At 45.4% G+C, this 15,868-nt stretch overlaps 1 long non-coding RNA gene and 1 other non-coding gene across 2 annotated transcripts in view; both read right to left on the bottom strand.

Moving 5' to 3' along the window:
* LOC132344370 (uncharacterized) overlaps positions 1-15,868 on the bottom strand; it is a 54,305-nt gene that overhangs the window by 12,337 nt on the left and 26,100 nt on the right. The window lies entirely within an intron of this gene.
* Positions 103-174, bottom strand: TRNAC-GCA (transfer RNA cysteine (anticodon GCA)). Its single transcript has one exon. It is a non-coding gene; the product is annotated as a tRNA-Cys (tRNA).

The raw sequence follows: 15,868 nt of genomic DNA, 5'->3' as shown, positions 1-15,868 counted from the left end.
CTTTGCGACCCCGCGGACTGTAACCCACCAGGCTCTTCCGTCCATTGGATTCTCCAGGCAAGAATACTGGAGTGGGTTGCCATTTCCTTCTCCAGGGGAATCTTCCCCACCCAAGGATCGAACCTGGGTCTCCTGCATTGCAGGCAGACGCTTTACCGTCTAAGCCACCAGGGAAGTCCTTAAATTTGAGCCACCAGGGAAGCCTTCAATTTAGCACACTAAACCCAAACTTCTTGTATTCCCAGGTTTGCTCCTGGAAAAAAATAATAATAATAAGGTCCCTTGAGCCAAACTGAGAAAATCATGAAGCAAGCACAGCACAGAAAAACAGTCGAATAAAATTGGATCAGCTCAGAGAGTAGGAGAGAGGGACCTGCTCCCTGTACGAGGAACTATGTCCTCCTGGTAGGTAGGCAGGTGCCCACATAGGGCTCAGCCATGGATGAGAGGGGAAAGGAACAGGAGGCAGACTGCGCGTGGCATACGCCGTATTCCTCTTTGCAGACCTGACTCAGCTCCCCCTGGGCGTGAGCAAAGAAGAACAATTCATCATTAAAGGTTTTCCCGGATGCCTGCCAGGATCAAAGCCTTTGGAAGAAAGCTGCCTTTCTCTCTCACTTTAAGCCTTCCCTCTTATGTAAATATATTCCTAAAAAAAAAAAAAAAAACGCCTGCAGTATTTTCAGTAAAATGACACCGCAAACCTGCCGGCGGTCTTCCGGCTGGCTGGGTGCTTGGCAAAACATGTTTACCATCCTTATTAAAATGTGGCTTGGATCTGCAGAGTACAAACAGAAGCAGATGAGCAGGAAGGCAGAGTCCCTGGGGGAAGGAAGCGGGATACAGGTAGGCAGGAGCTTCAGATGGGCCTCTGTTCCTAATCTTTATCAGATAATCCTAAGTAACCAGGATGAATCGACTTGCAAACGAAACCCGATTTTCAGGCTCCAAAGTCTCCTATGGACAGAGTTTCTATTTTTTGGAGTAAATTTCACCCAAAGGGACAACCGTGAGCGTTACCGTCAGCGACTTCGGATGTCTGGCATCCCCCATTCTATCAAGAGTTTCCGATTAATTTCAACGCTGTTTCTGTCCTGCATCTTCCAAAGTAAATAAGCTGAACGTCAGAGATGTTCATGAGGAGTTAACATTAAATTGTTATGCTGTCGTCACTAGAAAGAAAAACAAAGCCACAGTATGAAGGCACTGCATTTTCAAAAACTGTTCACGTGTTGTGCAAAATCCTTCCAAATGACACAGTTTCTCAGTTTTTCATTCCAGGGCTGACAGGGAAGATTATATTTCATGTTAGCTTTGTCTGCCACAGGAACAATTTATTATGTTTGTAGCAATTGATAATCAGGCTGAAAATATGCTTTGTGCTAACTGTACAGGTAAAAACTCAGGGTAATCCTGGTGTATACATGACCATATATTTATTTTAATCACACTAAGTGAATGTGCCCGTCACCACATTGTGATTTGATTTGGTTAAATATCAGCTGCGTTGCATCAGGCTCAGGTTCTGTTCTGCACTGTAACGCATGCTGTTTGAGCTGTCCCTTATAATGGTGTTTGTCTTTAATAATGCAATTACTTTCAGAAGTTTAACATGATGTACTCTGCATATAAGTTAAATAAGCAGGGTGACAGTATACAGCCTTGACGTAATCCTTTTCCTATTTGGAGCCAGTCTGTTGTTCCATGTCCAGTTCTAACTGTTGCTTCCTGACCTGCATACAGATTTCTCAAGAGGCAGGTCAGGTGATCTGATATTCCCATCTCTTTCAGAATTTTCCACAGTTTATTGTGATCCACACAAAAGTCAATAAAGCAGAAATAGATGTTTTTTCTGGAACTCTCTTGCTTTTTCCATGATCCAGCAGATTTTGGCTATTTGATCTCTGGTTCCTCTGCCTAAGTCCATCCTAAAGGAGATTAGTCCTGGGTATTCATTGGAGGGACTGATGTTGAAGCTGAAACTCTAATACTTTGGCCACCTGATGCGCAGAGCTGACTCATTGGAAAAGACCCTGACGCTGGGAGAGATTGAGGGCAGGAGGAGAAGGGGACGACAGAGGATGAGATGGTTGGGTGGCATCACCGACTCAATGGGTTTGGGTGGACTCCTGCAGTTGGAGATGGACAGGGAGGCCTGGCGTGCTGCGGTTCATGGGGTTGCGATGAGTTGGACACGACTGAGCAACTGAACAGAACTGAACTGAACTGTATGTCATAACCACAACAAAAACAGAATAGAGTGGAGGCAGGCCCAGTAAAGTATCTTATCAAACCCTCACAAGAAGCTTCTGCTATCTCCCCAATCACAAACGAGCACACAGATGCAGAACAATTAACGGCCTGTCCAGGATCCAGGGGGCCAGGTTGGATGCTAACCTGCTCAATCTGCCTCTCCCGCGTGTCCTACCTGTGAATCCTTCACTCTACAGACAAAACATACAATTCCTCACCTACAATGAAACACACAATTTCTCACCTACAACATACGTGCTTCCATCCTGGCTCCCGGGAAGGGCTCTCATATTGTACCTTTGCAAGTGGGAAGGAAAGAAATCTCACCCTCAAAAGGTAAAGAGCAGGATGAAGGAGACCTTATACCAATTCCAGCAGCCTATCGTATCCATCCAGGGTCTCAGATAAACTCAGCGGGGAAACGTCTGGCTCCTGGAGCCGACACGCTCATTTTAATTCAATTGCATTTCTGATCTCAATTACATTTTACATACCATGTCACCTTTGGTCTTTGCATTCTCACATCATGTCTGATGTTTCCAAATTAATAAATACTGAGAAGTACTGAATTACTGAGTGGTACTCAGCACCTTTACTAAAGTACCTTTACTAAGTACCTTACTAGTAAAAGTACCTTAGTACTTTTAACATATTAAGTACTTTAAAAATACTTATTCATGTCCAGGGCTTCCCTCAGAGCTCAGTTGGTAAAGAATCCACCTGCAATGCAGGAGACCCTGGTTCAATTCCTGGGTCAGGAAGATCCCCTGGAGAAGGGATAGGCTACCCACTCCAGTATTCTTGGGCTTCCCTGGTGGCTCAGCTGGTAAAGAATCCACCTGCAATGCAGGAGACCTGGGTTCCATCCCTGAGTTGGGAGGATCCCCTGGAGAAGGAAAAGGCTACCCACTCCAGTATTCCGGCCTGGAGAATTCCACGGACTGTATAGTCCATGGGGTTGCAAAGAGTCGGACGTGACCGAGCGACCTTAACTTTCACTTTCACTTTTCATTCATGTCCTGGATGGAAAATACTATGTGGGCACTTTTGTAGCCCAAACATTATAATCGACTAGCAAACAGGCAGGGGACTTTGCAAAGGAAGTTCTGGTGGGCGCTGGACTATTATATACAGTTCTTGCTTCTGTGGGACACGTTGCACTGAAACTTGGCCCTCTAAAACATCATGACCATTACCTCCTAATTTCAAAGGATCAGGCATTTGGGAGCAGCCTATCTGTATGCTTCTGGTTCAGGGTCTCCTGTGAGGTTGCAGTCAAGACCTGAGCCAGGGCTCCAGCCATCTGAAGGTTTGACTGGGATTGAAGGAGGATGCAGTTTCAAGAAGAGGTGTGCACAGAGCTGTCAAGTTGGTGCTCGCTAGTTGTCAGGAAGCCTCCGTTCTTATTAATTATCACAAATACATTTCCATGGGGCTGCTTAACTGTCTTCGTGACATGAGAACTGGCTTCCCCCAGAAGCCAGGTGACCCCAGACAGAGCAAGGCAATAAGTGGCAATGCTTTTTGTGATCCGTCTGCTGAAGTCACGGTCGAAGAGGTCCCTAATGTTCTATCAGCAGTTATCATCCTGATGAGCCCTCATTGATGAGGAGTCAACTGTACAAAGACACGACTATCGGGAGGGCAACTCACTGGGTGTCATCTGGGATGCGGGCCAAACCATACTATTTCCCAGAAAACAATGAATTTTCAAACCCCACAGACCCCACTGGACCCTTGGTGGGCAAAGAAGGGTCAGGACCAAATCTAGGCCTGGAGACTTGTACCAGAAAGGTCCCCAGTGCAAATTTCAGCATCCAAAGGTGTATGGCAAATACAGGGTCCTTCTGAGATAATGAAAATCCCAAAGATCGCAGGCGATCCACTCCTGTGAATGGCCGAGGCAGCTAGAGAATCGCCCAGAGTCAAACAGATGGCAGTGTTGTCCTTCCAAACGGTGCACTCAGCTTGGGGCAAGAGTCCAGGCAGAAGCTGGGGAGAGAGAAGCCACCCCACCCCCTGAGATAGGAGTTGGCTGCAGATCAGGGTAGGTCTCCAGGCTGTCAAGTGAATGACGGCTAATCATGAATCAAAGACCCAGGTCAGAGGCTACAGCAGAGTTCTGTAACCTCAGAGGTGCCCGCCACCTTTCCCTGAAATACTGCTATAAGTGAAGGGATACCACTACACATCCAGAGCCCATTCCTGGGTGGATCTGACTTTCCTACCTATTGTGGAAAGTTCTGGATCTAGAGATTTTTTTTTTTAATAAAAGAAAAAAACAAAAAAGAAGGAGGTGATGGCATTTGCCAGACTGAGCGACTTCACTTTCACTTTTCACTTTCATGCATTGGAGAAGGAAATGGCAACCCACTCCAGTGTTCTTGCCTGGAGAATCCCAGGGACGGGGAAGCCTGGTGGGCTGCCGTCTATGGGGTCGCACAGAGTCGGACATGACTGAAGTGACTCAGCAGCAGCAGCAGCAGTGAGCTGAGAAAACCACAGCAGTTTCCAGGGATGTTTGTCAAAACCAGATGCCTGCATCTCAGGACATGTTCCATGATGAGCAAATAAGCTCCCTACACACACACACACACACACACACACATACACATCGCCTGTTTCATGCCAAGCACGTTCCATGACAAGCAAATAAGCTCCCTACACACACACACACACACACACACACACGAGTTTCTCACCAAGCCTTGGGGCTCCAATCTGAGAGGCAAGCCTGTTAAGAGCCAATGCTTGTGGGTCTCACAGATGCAAGCCTCCTTGCTCTTGAAGGCTACTTATTGGGGGGCTCCTCTCTTACATGCATGCTTTCAAAGGTGGGGTGCCTCAAGTGGGGTTCCAAGCCTTTCTTCCTCAGGAGTGAGGTCAGGATTCGCCGAACCCCAGGTCTTCCTCAAATCTTCTCTGTGTGGCTCCTTTTCAATACACAGGGCTGCCCCAGAAATCACGCATTACTACAACTCTGCCCAAAGTGGATTTTTTCCAGAACAATAATAGTTCTTTGAGTTCCTCTGTGCAAAATGAGAATTTTATGCTGGACAAGAAGACATTGATGTTGCCCTCATTTGCCACCGCACAAAGCAAAATCTTCCGTAAATGGCTGTGAGAAAGCTTTGGCTCCGTGTGACGGATTCTGACCTTCCCAGGTTCTGTTTTCGCCTTCATTCTCAGGTAGACAAGGCTGACTTAGTTTCGCACCCTAAAGTGCTTTGTAAAAATTATTCACCTCCCCAGCTTCCCTGGAAGCTGCAGCTAGCCTTGGTGTATCGTTGGAGGTGATGAGACCTAAGGGGCATACTCCTGGAGATTTCAGCAGTATTTCAGGAGTATTTCTAGCTTTCTGCTGAAATCTAGGAGATTTCTGGCTTTCTGCTGGAAGCATTTTTCCTTCCTTCCTCCCTCCTCTTTTTAATTTAATCCTCCAACACACACATTTGGGGAACTATCTTGCAAAAGGAGGCAGTGAGCATGAACACTGAGGGTACGAGCTGAAGACAGAGGCGAGGGAGACAGCCTGGGGTGTTGGTGTCAACATGGAGTCACTTCAGCTTTGTCACAGGCGATCAACCCCCAGCATAATTAGCACGATTAGCCCAGTACGGCCCAAAGTTATACAGACAGAGACACTCTTTTTCTTTGTAGAATCTATCAACCATAGCTCACAGAATTGTTGTTCTGCAGAGCATAGCTTAGGAAAGACTGACCAGTGTCGTCCAAAAGGATTTAAGTGAGGCAGGAGTTTGGGGGGTGTGGGTTCAGCTCCTCTACTGTGACATTGTAAAGAGCTGGTGCTTATGTTGAATTATTGTACATGGAAGAATGTGAGTTATTGTACATGGAACCTATGCACTGCTCCTTGTGATAGGAAAGAGTAGAGAAGCCTGGGAAACAGGGGTGAATCTTAATGCTGTGTTACCACAATTGAAAATAACTCAAAGCATGAAAATCAAACCCTGGAAGCCTTAGGTCAAGAGTGTAATAGTCACCTTTCTCTTCATATCCCAAATATTGTAAATACCGTCTCCCAAATATTTTAAAGATTATCTCCCACCGTGAAGTTGATAATGCGGTTTTTATTACTCACTTGCACATCTTGTGTGCATGCTCAGTCGTGTCCAACTCTTTGAGGCCCCATGGGTGGACTACAGCCCACCAGGCTCCTCTGTCCATGGGGTTTTCCAGGCAAGAATATGGGAGTGGGTTGCCATTGCCTTCTCCAGGTTTCCATATCTTAGACGGGTTAAAAGTTAAAACATTTCCCATGAACGAAATATACCTCCCCAGTACTTGCTACCCCTAACTGTCTTCCATTTGCAATAATTCAAAATAAGCACCAACTCTTTACAGTTAATATTTTATAAGTTCTAAGCCTGAGAGGCAGGGTGCGGGTGCTGGGAAGGAAATGACACAGGGCTTAAGGGCTGTCCTGAATCTATGCTATCCAGGAGGGCAGCCCGTGGCCACACGCAGCTGCTGAACCCTTGAAATGTGACTAGCCCGAATTGTGATGCCCTGTAAAAGTGTTTCAAAGACTTGCTGTAAAAAAAAAAAAAGAATATAAAATATTCATTAATAATATTTATTAATTACGTGCTGAAGTGATAATATTTTGGATGTATAGGATTGGTTGCATGTTTTATTAAAAATTAATTTCATCTGTTTCTTATTACTTTTTTCATGGCATTGCTCTGAAGTTTAAAATTAGAAATATGGCTTGTCATCTGGGGCTAGCATTACATTTCTCTTAGAGGTTGTGTTCTAGATGCTCTTTGTCCATGACTGGATTGTGAGTCTTTGGGGAAGTATTGGGGACTCAGTCTCCCCACCCATAGAATGAGGTGGCTGGAACATGTTGCTTACAGTTTTAGCTGTATGAATTATAAAAGCTGTGCATTTCTCTTTCCATTTTTCATCTCTTAAGTAAAATAGTCGTTTGTATGTTTTCCTGGGAAGAACACTAAGTTGAGCGGCTGTAAGCTTGGTTTGAATTCTGTTGCTTCTTCTTCTTGGCCTGGTCACCGGCCACCAATTTTTTAGCATCAGCTCAGTGGTGGGAGGGCTTCCCTAGTGGCTCAGATGGTAAAGCATCTGTCTGCAACACAGGAGACCCGGGTTCGATCACTGGGTTGGGAAGATCCCCTGGAGAAGGAAATGGCAGCCCACTCCAGTATTCTTGCCTGGAAAATCCCATGGATCGCGGAGCCTGATAGGCTACCCTCCATGGGGTCGCAAAGAGTCGGACACGACTGAGCGACTTCACTTTCAGACTTTCACTTTTATTTCAATGGTGGGAGGCACCCTGATTGGAAATGTTCCGGAGACAGTGAAGCTGACTGTCAGTAGATACGTGGTTGCCTGGAAAGTGTTTATAAACACAGAAAACACCATATAGGAAAAAATATTTTAGGTGATGGAGGAACATCTCAGCAGGTTGCAGCCGGCAGCCTGAAGTAGGGAAGTACATAAAATGCCTCCCACAAGGGCCCCACGTTACTCAGCTTCAGTCATTCTGCGGAAGGCCAAGCCATTACCACTTAGCTTCCCAGCAGCAAGAGAACCTCAGTGAGAAAACAAATATATGCCACGTGCTATTCAGGAACTGGGAATACAGTTGGGGAAAAAAGAAAAAAATCAGGCCTGGCTTCTTCTCATGCTGGTTATTTTTCTGCACAGGCCACAGGGTACAGCATTGCACAGATGCATGCAGCAGCAATCAGGAGCATAAGCGGCACAGGAGGCAGGCAAGGGGCGACTTTTCTCTAAACCTGATACAGACTTTTCTTCAAACACGATACAAAGTTCCTCTCTGTTCAGGTCGTAACCTTTGAAATATTCCATGTAAATCGTCCTAAGAATTCTGCAGTTTTTCTTGTTGTTGTTGTTTTTAAGTGCTTTATTGATTTATTTATTTTTGACTGCGCGGGGTCTTGGTTGCTGCAGGTGGGCCTTCTCTAGTTGCAGTGAGCTGGCTTCTCATTGCAGCGGCTTCTCTTGCTGTGGAACACAGGCTCTTGGGCTCATCAGCTTCAGTGGTTGTGGTGCATGGGGTTAGCTGCCCCGTGGCATGGGGGAAGTCTAGTTTACAACTGAGGCATCCACCCCACCGTCCCCTGGCATTGGCATTGGCAATTGGCATTGGCAGTTGGGTTAACCCCTGGACCGCCAAGGAAGTCCTGCAGTGAGTTGTATGTTCTGTGATACAAGCAAGTGACTGGTCAGGGTAGCTTAAGGACTATAGGATGAATAAGAAGAGACGAAGCAACTCAGAAGATAATAGATACCCAGGGTGATGCCACATGCCAAAGGAAAGAAAAGTCTGGCAATTGCATGGGGCCATTTCTTGAACTTATACGTTAGAGTAAAACCACTCCAAAATCACTGCAGATGGTGACTGCAGCCATGAAATTAAGACTTTGCTCCTTGGAAGAAAAGCTGTGACCAACCTAGATAGCATATCAAAAAGCTGAGACGTTACTTTGCCAACAAAGGTCCTTCTAGTCAAAGCTATAGTTTTTCCAGTAGTCATGTGTGGATGTGAGAGTTGGACTATAAACAAAGCTGAGTGCAAAATAGTTGATGTTTTTGAACTGTGGTGTTGGAAAAGACTCTTGAGAGTCCCTTGGGCTTATGGAGATCCAACCAGTCTATCCTAAAGGAAGTCAGTCCTGAATATTCATTGGAAGGACTGATGCTGAAGCTGAAACTCCAATCCTTTGGCCACCTAAAAGACCCTGATGCTAGGAAAGCTTGAAGGCAGGAGGAGAAGGGGACGACAGAGGATGAGATGGTTGGAGGGCATCACCGACTCAATGGACATGAGTTTGAGTGAACTCTGGGAGTTGGTGATGGACAGGGAAAGCCTGGCGTGCTGCGGTCCATGGGGTCGCAAACAGTCGGACACTACTGAGTGACTGAACTGAACTGAACTGAATACATTAGAATAGTGGGTTTTAAGACCTTGAGCTGAGGTGTGGGTTTTCAGACCTTTGGACCAAGGTCCAAACTTAAAGGTTTACCTCTGGGCCAACGGGTCACAATCAGAAGCCACTCTGTAGGTTTAGCTGGATAGGCTTCCTCCCCAAAAGTCTTTGTACATTTGTACTTCAGCTATTATGAAATGATGTGCAATTCATATACTGTCACAACTGACGTCACTCAAAACACCTGTGTTCATAAAGACTCAAGATAAAACTCTGTACCTAGATACTTTGCAGAATTCTAGCTCACGGAGTAGATATAATCAGACACGTGTGATGACCTGGTCACTGGAAGCGGAATAGTGCCCAGACAGGCTCTTTTCCTTGTTTCATTTTTCATTCATCCACTGTGTCTATACGAACTGCGTGCCTGTGTTTTGGGTCAAATGGTGTTCCCCCCTCACACACACAAAGTTCATGGGTTTGAAATCCTAAACTCCCTAGGAGCTCAGAATGTGACCTCATTTGGACACAGGTCTGTTTCAGGAGTAGTTAAGTCAGAATGGTACTTCTGAAAATGACCTGTTTCCAAATAAGGTCACGTGGGGGGTCGCAGAATGTTGGACACGGCTGAGAGCCTAGCATGCTGAGTTGAAATGAGGCCATACTGTCATGGGAGCAGCAGAAGGGACTCATTCAGCATAACCGGCATCCATATTTGTTTATTTTCAGCTGGACGGGTAGATGCACTCGGGCTTTGTGTAGCTGCAGGAAACGGGGCTACACTCTAGTTGCGGGGCTCGGACGTCTCACTGTGGCCCTTCTCTCGTTGTGGACCATGGCCTCTAGGGCTCACATGTGTCACTAGTTGCAGCCTGAGAGCCCAGTTGCCCCTCGGCTTCTGGGAGATTCCCAGACCGGGGGTGGAACCTGTGTCCCCTGCACCGGCAGCCAGATTCTTAACCACTGGACCACCAGGGAAATCCCAGGACCGACATCCTTACGAAAAGAGGAATTTGGCCCCAGAGACAGACATGCAGGAGAACGCCTTATAGAGACTGGAATCCGGCTGTCACAAGCCAGGGAACGTACCAGCTGCTAGGAGAGAGGCCTGGAACGCACAGATCCTTCCCTGGTGTGTTCAGAGAGAGCCTGTCCCTTGCCAACACCCGATCTCAGACTTTCAGCTGCAATACCATACATTTCCATTGTCTAAGCCCCCCCATCTGCGATATTTGTGCAGCAGCCCTGGAGAACTAACAGACCCTGCTGAGTGCCAGGTCTGATTCTGACTGCTGAACAAGAGCCATTCAGGTCTTGCCCTCACAGAATTTAGGTACTGCAGGGCTGAGATGGAAGTCAGTAAGATGATTTCAGACAGTGATCAGGAACACCCCGTACACACAGCTCATTACAGATTCTTCTTCTTTATGTTAGTGATCACAAAAGTGTGAGCTGTAAAGACTTAAACTTGAATAACTATGATGGTGGTGTACGTTCCATTCTGGAAATGAATGGCCTGTCGACATTTATTCAGACATTCAGACACTCAGAATCTCCCATTATAGAACCTCATACTTATAATTTGGGTTGTGTGTTGCTTAGTCATTCAGTCGTGTCTGACTTTGTGACCCCATGAAATGCAGCACACCAGGCTTCTCTGTCCATCACTGTCTCCCAGAGTTTGCTCAAACTCATGTCCATCGAGTCGGTGATGCCATCCAGCCATCTCATCCTCTGTTGTCTTCTTCTCCTGCTGTCTTCAGTCTTTCCCAGCATCAGGGTCTTTTCCAATGTAAGTCCAAAGAGTTAAAATTCTATCTTCCATTTTTTTTCTCAATGTGCATTATCACTGTTTAGTATGATACCTCCTAATCAGCATTACTTCTCTTATATTCCTTCTGTGTAATATAAATTTATATCTTTACACTACAAGTCTGTAAAACCTCATGTAACATATAGCCAAGTTACCTAGGCAGCTTTTAAAAAATAATTCTTTTCATTGTATATCACTGGGCATTTTTTAAAATGTTAACAGAGGATTAGAGAATCGTCTGAATAAAAAAGTGGAAAGTTGGGATGATTTATTGGCCACGCGGCTGGCACCCTCTGTGAGAGTGTACTCAGGAGTGTGTCGTGTAGATTAATGAATGAATAAAACAATATTGGCATGAAGGCAGAGAAACAAGCTGCCTAGTTGGAGGTGCTCATGGAGCTTTCCATGGGTTGATGTGAATACATAAATTTAAATATGTGCTACAATGTCAAACTTAAAAAAACAAGGCCGTTGACAGTATACATTTCGCCATTGCCTCAAGTAAGTCTTCACCAGGAAAAAAAAAAAGTTTTATGAGTGTACATTGACAAATAGCAGATGAATGGATAGGTACACGGATAACTGGCTATAGACTATTGTGTCTAGGAAATAAAATGGAGAGTTTTTCCAAGCCGGTGTTTCAAGCTGTCTCCTCAAGTCCAGAAGCGTCCCTTCCCTCTGCTGGGACCTTTGCATTTTCTCAGGATAAGTCTTTATCATGCAGAGCTCTGCAGCGTTTCAGGGGTTTGGCATAACGGACCTAACAAACACCTCTGTCTTGGGAATGAGGAAACCCCTCCCTGGACACTTTTGAGTCCCAACCTTTATGTGTGTATATATATATATATATGTGTGTGTGTGTGTGTGTATATTTATATTTATTTATGTATGTATGTATATAAAATCTGGGGGTCTCCCTGGTGGCTCACACATTACAGAATCTGCCTGCAATGCAAGAGACCCAGGTTCCATCCCTGGGTTAGGAAGATCCCTGGAGGAGGAAATGGCACCCCACTCCACTGTTCTTGCCTGGAGAATCCCATGGACGGAGGAGCCTGGTGGGTATGGTCCGTAGGGTTGCCAAGAGTCAGACACTGACACTCATTTTCATTGTACGTATACTAGCTTGGGTCTGTTAATCCCACACACCTTATTTGTTCCTCTCTCCTCCCTCCTCCCCACTGGATACTGCAAGTTGGTTTTCTACATCCGTGAGTCTGTCTGTTCCTGTTTTGCATATGCATTCATTTGTGTTATTTTTCAGATTCCACATGTAAGCAAGAGCATACAGGACTATTTGTCTTTCTCAGTCTGACATTTCATTAAGCATAAGATTCTCTCAGTTCATCCATATTGCTGTAAACGGCAGTATCCCATTCTTTTAATAGCTAATATTCCAACTATATGTATAAATCATATCTTCATAAGGCAATCATCTGCTGATAAGCACTTGCATTGCTCCTGCATGCTGGCTACTGTAAATAACGCTGCTGTGAACCCTGGGGCAGATGTGTCTTTTCGACTTGGAGTTTTCATCTTTTCTGGGTGTATGGTCAGAAGTAGGATTGCTGAATCATACGGTAACTCTATAGTGTTTTGAGGAACCTGCAGACTGTTCTCCACAGTGACCGGACCGATTGACGTTCCCACCAGTGGTGTACATGGGTTCCCAGGTCTCCACATCCTCTCCAGCATTTATTATTTGTAGACTTTCGGATGATAGCTGTTTGGCAAGGGTGAGGTGATACCTCACTGCGGTTTTGATTTGCATTTCTCTAATAGCTGGTGGTGTCAAGCACCAGTTTCTGCCTTTACAGCTGCAGCTGACCAAGGATGGTCCTCCGAGATGCCATGGACTGCTCTGAGCTGAAGTCTGAGCAACGGGACTTTTTACAGCTCCCTGGGTGCTTGGAACGTGCAACCAAGGCTTGAAAGTGCTGCTCTTAAACCTTGTTACTCAAAGTCCGCTCCATGGATCTGGTTACTCAGAGTGTCGGCATCATGCAGGGGCTTGTTGGAAATGCAGATCCACAGATCCCATCCCATATCAGAACTTCCTACGTGAATCTGTGAGCACCTTTAAATGCCATTGACTAATAAGCCCCTTCTCCTCTCTTTGGTTGTGGCTCAGCTGGTTGAGAATCCTCCTGCCATGTGGGAGACCTGGGTTTGATCCCTGTGTCAGGAAGATCCCCTGGAGAAGGCAAAGGCTCCCCACTCCAGTATTCTCGCCTGGAGAATTCCACGAACTCTATGATCCACGGGGTCGCAAAGAGTCGGACCAGACTGAGCAACTTACACTTTACTTAACTTCCTCTCTTTGGTAAAGTGGTTATTCCAGTGCCTTCAGACACCAGCTCTACATAGATGACTCCCAGATGGATCTTCCCCGATACTTTATAACCCTGTTTGTACTGGGATAATGTAAGACTGCGGGGGCTTCCCGCTGGTTATGACTTTGAGAGCCGTGCTTGTGGTTTGAAGTCTGCCGATGCTCTGACTCCCGGCTTCACTAAAAACGTGACTTTGGCAGTGCGCCATTGTTTTTCTTACAGCTTCGTGCATTTTCTGTGAGGAGGAGATAGTTCAGAACTGAGCTGCCACCGTGTACCAGCTCAGAAGCGGAAATTACTTTCTTGCACTTTAAAAAAAATTATTTATGGGTTTGTTTGTTTGTTTGGTCTGGAGCTCCTATTATTTAGATATTGGACCTACCGGAGTGGTCCTCTGATTTTCCTTCCTTTCTCTCCTGTTATCCATCTCCTTGTTCTTTTATTCCATTTTTAATGGAGCTCCTCATTCTCACCTTCAGTCTTACTTGTATCCCCTTGGCACAGACATTTTCATGTCTGCCAGGCTGTCTTCCAGCTGCTGACACCCACGACTCTTGGCTGGGACCTTTCTGTGCCAATGACTGCTCTCTTGCTCTTGTGAGTAGCAAACCAGAAGTGCCAAGGAATAATCCTGCCATCAGAACAACCTTCAGTTAACTCCTGACAGGCCTTCGGTCAGCATATTTCCCTGGAGAGACATCCAAGCTGTTGTGTGAATCCACAGCCTGTCCCTTTTCGTTGCCTAGTAATATTCCACAGTATAGTCATTCCACAGTTGGTTTAACCATCCATCTGTTGAAGGACGCAGGGAGCTGTTTCCAGTTTGGGGCAATTACCGATAAAGCAGCTGTGAACATTCATACATGGATCTTTGCGTGAACGTAAATTTCTTTCCTCTGAGACTGGAGCCCAAGAGAGCGGTTGGTGGGTTTTAGAGTATTTGCACTTGTCACAGTTTTTGATGGATCATCAGTGCTGACCTGGAGGTGTCTGGACTTCACCTAACAGTCACAGAAAATGTTACATGCTTTTGAGCAGATAGGATGTGATCACAGTACTGTTCTATGAAAAATAATCGTCTCATGCAGTGTGGAGACGTAAATTGGACGCGAGTCTGAGCCACTGCTGTAATCGTTAAGTTGAAGGATGAAGGGCAGGAGCCGGAAGAGAGTCAATGGGAGTGGAGAAGAGAAACCGATCCAAGGTTAATTCCACACTGGAAAAGGATACCGTTGTAAAAAAATATGACCCATGGACTTTAACCCCTCAGAGGATATTTGAGGAGAACTCAAAACAACAAAGCAAAGCAGAAAGGAAACTCGTTCTGCTTGCATTTATTTTTAATTAACGTAGCCATAGAATGTTAAAAAAACATTTCCTATAAACAAAACTCCGGCTTAAAGAATAGCGGAGGGGGAAAAAGAAAATCACCTCATTTTTTTCCTGTCTGCACCCTCTGGGTACTGCTTTTAATAAAATGAAACATGATGTGCCTCTGTGGGTAAATGATGGTTTTTCCCCTAATATATTCTGATTCAGACTATTTTCAGAGAGCCTGATCTGAAAATGGCTCCCATATCTATAAAAAGCACATGTATTTTGAGAAATAAAAGATGAGAAACAAGCAGGAAAAAGATACTTTAAAAAAAAAGGAACAAAATACTGCAGCCTGTCTAGTTATAACTGGAGCCAAGAATTTGATGTCTTGAGAAAAGAATTCTCTGCAACCGTTTTAGAAAAAGGTAGAACCCAGATAAAAATAAGCTTCTAGCAAATGGAGCCTGGACAAGAAGTCACAATCCCCCAAAAAAAATCTAATTAAAAATATGTATTATCTCACTTGCACATGTCATTTTTGGTACCTTGAAGACAAATTACTATTCAATCTTTTCAAAGAACTGTCCCATGCTTGTCAGAGCTTTCTATCTCTTTGTGGTTTCTTTTTAAAGAGGTAAAATCGGGGGGTCAGGGGTGGGGGTTTCTTGTTTTCCTGGTAAAATTGCTTTTCCTGACAAATACTTCAAGGTAGAGGGCAAACCCATCATTCCATTCAAATTTGGTTGGTCAGGAAAGCCAGTTTCACTACAGAAGAAAAATCAAGCGAGGAAACAGGAAACCTACAAAGGTACAGCTGGGTTCAGTTTGGATGAGCTGGAGGGTTGCACCATTGTTGAAATCTGTCATACGAAACCCCAGTCAGAGAGACTAGGGACTCGAGAAGCTGGGTATGGCGTTCTCTGTATTCATCTCTTTCTGCAGTAAGCTCATTCTCCAGCCTGCGCTAGAGTTCTTCTACACAGGGGACATAGGGTTTCTGTTCCAAGGCTGCCTTTAATGAGGCATTATGCCTTGCTTCAGGTCATGGTGTGTGTATGCATTCTAAGTCACTTCAGTCATGTTCAACTCTTTGCAACCCCATGGACTGTAACCCACCAGGCTCCTCTGTCCATGGGATTCTCCAGGCAAGAATACTGGAGTCGGTTGCCTTGCCCTCCTCCAAGGGATCTTCCTGACCCAGGGTTCGAACCTGG

This window comes from Bos taurus, chromosome X (assembly GCF_002263795.3).
Source record: "Bos taurus isolate L1 Dominette 01449 registration number 42190680 breed Hereford chromosome X, ARS-UCD2.0, whole genome shotgun sequence".
In the NCBI taxonomy this organism is placed as follows: Eukaryota; Metazoa; Chordata; class Mammalia; order Artiodactyla; family Bovidae; genus Bos; species Bos taurus.
The sequence above is the reverse complement of the archived record's forward strand: the minus strand, read 5'-3'. Positions and strand labels throughout refer to the sequence as shown.